Genomic DNA, 5,000 nt, shown 5'->3' on the forward strand with positions numbered 1-5,000 from the left:
ATTGGCTGAGGACTGAGGCCCAAGGACTGGGTGAGTCCTCCAGGGCTGGTTCCCCAGGGGATTGGCTGAGGACTGAGGCCCAGGCCTGGGTGAGTCCTCCAGGGCTGGTTCCCCAGGGGATTGGCTGAGGACTGAGGCCCAAGGACTGGGTGAGTCCTCCAGGGCTGGTTCCCCAGGGGATTGGCTGAGGACTGAGGCCCAGGCCTGGGTGAGTCCTCCAGGGCTGGTTCCCCAGGGGATTGGCTGAGGACTGAGGCCCAGGGCTGGGTGGAGGACTGAGGCCCAGGCCTGGGTGAGTTCAGCTTGGTCTACCAGTGGAAGGTGCGAAAAGTCGAAAAAAAAAAATAAATGACTAAGTCCAACTTGGTCTACCACTGGTTGGTGCGAAAACCTGAAAAAAATGACTAAGTCCAACTTGGTCTACCAGTGGTAGGCTCGAAAAGTTGAAAAAAAATGACTAAGTCCAACTTGGTCTACCAGTGGTAGGCTCGAAAAGTCGAAAAAATGACTAAGTCCAACTTGGTCTACCAGTGGTAGGCTCGAAAAGTCGAAAAAATGACTAAGTCCAACTTCGTCTACCAGTGGTAGGCTCGAAAAGTCGAAAAAATGACTAAGTCCAACTTGGTCTACCAGTGGTAGGCTCGAAAAGTCGAAAAAATGACTAAGTCCAACTTGGTCTACCAGTGGTAGGCTCGAAAAGTTGAAAAAATGACTAAGTCCAACTTGGTCTACCAGTGGTAACTCTGAAAAGTCGAAAAAATGACTAAGTCCAACTTGGTCTACCAGTGGTAGCTCTGAAAAGTCGAAAAAATGACTAAGTCCAACTTGGTCTACCAGTGGTAGCTCTGAAAAGTCGAAAAAATGACTAAGTCCAACTTGGTCTACCAGTGGTAGGCTCGAAAAGTTGAAAAAATAACTAAGTCCAACTTGGTCTACCAGTGGTAGCTCTGAAAAGTCGAAAAAATGACTAAGTCCAACTTGGTCTACCAGTGGTAGGCTCGAAAAGTCGAAAAAATGACTAAGTCCAACTTGGTCTACCAGTGGTAGGCTCGAAAAGTTGAAAAAATGACTAAGTCCCATTTGGTCTACCAGTGGTAGCTCTGAAAAGTCGAAAAAATGACTAAGTCCAACTTGGTCTACCAGTGGTAGGCTCGAAAAGTTGAAAAAATGACTAAGTCCAACTTGGTCTACCAGTGGTAGCTCTGAAAAGTCGAAAAAATGACTAAGTCCAACTTGGTCTACCAGTGGTAGGCTCGAAAAGTTGAAAAAATAACTAAGTCCAACTTGGTCTACCAGTGGTAGCTCTGAAAAGTCGAAAAAATGACTAAGTCCAACTTGGTCTACCAGTGGTAGGCCCGAAAAAGCTGAAAAAATGACTAAGTCCAACTTGGTCTACCAGTGGTAGGCTCGAAAAGTTGAAAAAATGACTAAGTCCCATTTGGTCTACCAGTGGTAGCTCTGAAAAGTCGAAAAAATGACTAAGTCCAACTTGGTCTACCAGTGGTAGGCTCGAAAAGTCGAAAAAATGACTAAGTCCAACTTGGTCTACCAGTGGTAGGCTCGAAAAGTTGAAAAAATGACTAAGTCCAACTTGGTCTACCAGTGGTAGGCCCGAAAAAGCTGAAAAAATGACTAAGTCCCACTCGGTCTACCAGTGGTAGGTCGAAAAAGTGCGAAATTTTTCTAAGTCCCCACTTTTGGTCTACCATTTCACGCCAAAAACTAGTGAGGGTGGCGAGCTCCAGGATTTCTGACCCCCTTCGCCCGACTCCCTTGCCCGACGAAGGTGCACTCCGGTCGGCCTCGGAGCGAGTTCGCCCGCGCTCTGGAGGATTTTTCGTCGGGGGGTTTTTCAAAGGGGTGCCGTCGGACTGTTGAGGAGAGTGGCAATGACTAGGGGTCCAAGCACTGGAGATGATTCTCCATTCATTTCTAAGCATGGCAGAGCTTAAATAAAGCCCCAATAATGGTTCCAAAGTGGATTTTTGGACACTATAACACGGACCCGATCCTACCCGACCAAGAAGCTCCGCAGGTCGGCCTCCGTCCCGCCCCCCGCCCCCCAGGCGGTACGGAGGAAAAACCAAACTTCCAGAGACGGTTCCAGGGGGGGTATCTCTTTCATTATTTTGACCCGATCGAATGGACTACCGAGCCCGCCTGGGTAGGCAACCGCGCGGCCCTCCGTGGCCACTGTGCGCGGTGCGTTCCTACCCGACCCAGCGGGTTAGCCTCCAGGGGGGTCCTCCGTCAGGGGGAGGACCTTTCCGAACCTATCCGAGGGAGTCGTAGACGGCCCGTCTATATCTCAATCTGCCCTACACGATAACCGGTCGGCCCGGAGCCGTCGGACTCGGATGCCTCGGTGGTCCTCGCGTCCAACCGAGCTCCAGCACCCGGCTTCAAAAAGCTCCGGACCCCCGGTTTCGGAACGAGCGTTTCCTTGTTATCCCCGAAGCAAGCGGGAACTCGCGCAGCGGAGTTGCCACACTAATTTCCACTGGGAGCAATGAGGGGTGAGCTCGGACGAGCCTCTCCGCCCGTCCCCCCCTCCCCGGGGGGTCCTTCGGACGGTACGGGGCCGATCCCTCTCCCCTCTAAGAACCAATGGTTTTTTCTGTGACAAAAACCACTCGCAGCAACCTGGTTGATCCTGCCAGTAACATATGCTTGTCTCAAAGATTAAGCCATGCAGGTCTAAGTGCACACGGAAGGTACAGTGAAACTGCGAATGGCTCATTAAATCAGTTATGGTTCCTTTGATCGCTCCACACGTTACTCGGATAACTGTGGTAATTCCAGAGCTAATACATGCAAACGAGCGCTGACCGGTCCTCTCTCGGGGGGGCCGGGATGCGTGCATTTATCAGACCCAAAACCCACCCGGGGGGACCCGCGAGGGTTTCCCCCGGCCCTTTGGTGACTCTAGATAACCTCGGGTCGATCGCGCGCCCACCGCGGCGGCGACGTCTCATTCGAATGTCTGCCCTATCAGCTGTCGATGGTAGCATAGGGGGCTACCATGGTGACCACGGGTAACGGGGAATCAGGGTTCGATTCCGGAGAGGGAGCCTGAGAAATGGCTACCACATCCAAGGAAGGCAGCAGGCGCGCAAATTACCCATTACCGACACGGTGAGGTAGTGACGAAAAATAACGATGCAGGTCTCTTTCGAGGCCCTGTAATCGGAATGAACGTATCCTAAACACATGGGTGAGGACCCATTGGAGGGCAAGTCTGGTGCCAGCAGCCGCGGTAATTCCAGCTCCAATAGCGTATATTAAATTTGCTGCAGTTAAAAAGCTCGTAGTTGGACTTCGGGAGTGGGCTGGCGGTCCGCCGCGAGGCGAGCTACCGCCTGTCCCAGACCCTGCCTCCCGGCGCCCCCCGGATGCCCTTGGTTGGGTGTCCGGTCCTCAGGGGTCCGGAGCGTTTACTTTGAAAAAATCAGAGTGTTCAAAGCGGGCACCAAACTCGCCTGAATGCCTGAGCTAGGAATAATGGAATAGGACTCCGGTTCTATTTTGTGGGTTTCCTGAACCAGGGCCATGATTAAGAGGGACGGCCGGGGGCATTCGTATTGCGCCGCTAGAGGTGAAATTCTTGGACCGGCGCAAGACGGACGAAAGCGAAAGCATTTGCCAAGAATGTTTTCATTAATCAAGAACGAAAGTCGGAGGTTCGAAGACGATCAGATACCGTCGTAGTTCCGACCGTAAACTATGCCGACCCGCGATCCGGCGGCGTTATTCCCATGACCCGCCGGGCAGCGTGCGGGGAAACCAGAGTCTTTGGGTTCCGGGGGGAGTATGGTTGCAAAACTGAAACTTAAAGGAATTGACGGAAGGGCACCACCAGGAGTGGAGCCTGCGGCTTAATTTGACTCAACACGGGGAACCTCACCCGGCCCGGACACGGAAAGGATTGACAGACTGATGGCTCTTTCTCGATTCTGTGGGTGGTGGTGCATGGCCGTTCTTAGTTGGTGGAGTGATTTGTCTGGTTAATTCCGATAACGAACGAGATTCCTTCGTGCTAAATAGTTACGCGGCCCCCCGCGGTCGCGGTTAACTTCTTAGAGGGACCAGTGGCGTATAGCCACGCGAGATGGAGCAATAACAGGTCTGTGATGCCCTTAGATGTCCGGGGCTGCACGCGCGCCACAATGGCCGGGCCAGCGTGTGCCTACCCTACGCCGAGAGGCGCGGGTAATCCGCTTAAACCCGTTCGTGACGGGGATTGGGGATTGCAATTATTCCCCATGAACGAGGAATTCCTGTACTGCCCTTTGTACACACCGCCCGTCGCTACTACCGATTGGATGGTTATGTGAGGTCCTCGGATCGGCCACGCCGGGGCTCCTTCGCGGGGCCTTGGTGCTGTGCTGAAAAGTCGATCGAACTTGATCATCTAGAGGAAGTAAAAGTCGTAACAAGGTTTCCGTAGGTGAACCTGCGGAAGGATCATTACCGGGACTTGGGTTGGTAGTGTCTCCCAGTAGGCGCGACTCCCATTTCCACAAACAAAAAATGTTCAAGCCACGGCCCGACGTTGGGAACTACAGGGATTCCCTTCGGCCTTTTAATGACTTGATCGAAAAACGGTGTCCTGAGCAAAAAACGTGTTTTACGGCCAAAGGGAGACGGGTACCTGGCCCCCGAAGTCCGTCTGCGGGGTTTCTTACTCCGGAGGCGGCTCGGCGGCGCGGTTTGATGACCCCGAGTTCGCTTAGGCGTTCCGGGGCGCCCGTACCCGCGGCTGCCGTAAAACATTATTTCAAACCGTCACTTTTTGTGTCTGTTGGTTACATGGCTTCGAAACAAAAACAGTAAGTGCGGGTCATCAGCTCGCGCTGATTAAGTCCCTGCCCTTTGTACACACCGCCCGTCGCTACTACCGATTGGATGGTTATGTGAGGTCCTCGGATCGGCCACGCCGGGGCTCCTTCGCGGGGCCTTGGTGCTGTGCTGAAAAGTCGATCGAACTTGATCATCTAGAG

The 5,000-nt window shown here is 53.0% G+C and overlaps 1 pseudogene; it reads left to right on the forward strand.

Moving 5' to 3' along the window:
* Positions 1–2,640: 2,640 nt before the first annotated feature.
* Positions 2,641–4,470, forward strand: LOC125798888 (18S ribosomal RNA; annotated as a pseudogene).
* The last annotated feature ends 530 nt before the right edge of the window (positions 4,471–5,000 follow it).

This window comes from Astyanax mexicanus, unplaced genomic scaffold (genome assembly GCF_023375975.1).
Source record: "Astyanax mexicanus isolate ESR-SI-001 unplaced genomic scaffold, AstMex3_surface scaffold_91, whole genome shotgun sequence".
NCBI lineage: Eukaryota > Metazoa > Chordata > Actinopteri > Characiformes > Acestrorhamphidae > Astyanax > Astyanax mexicanus.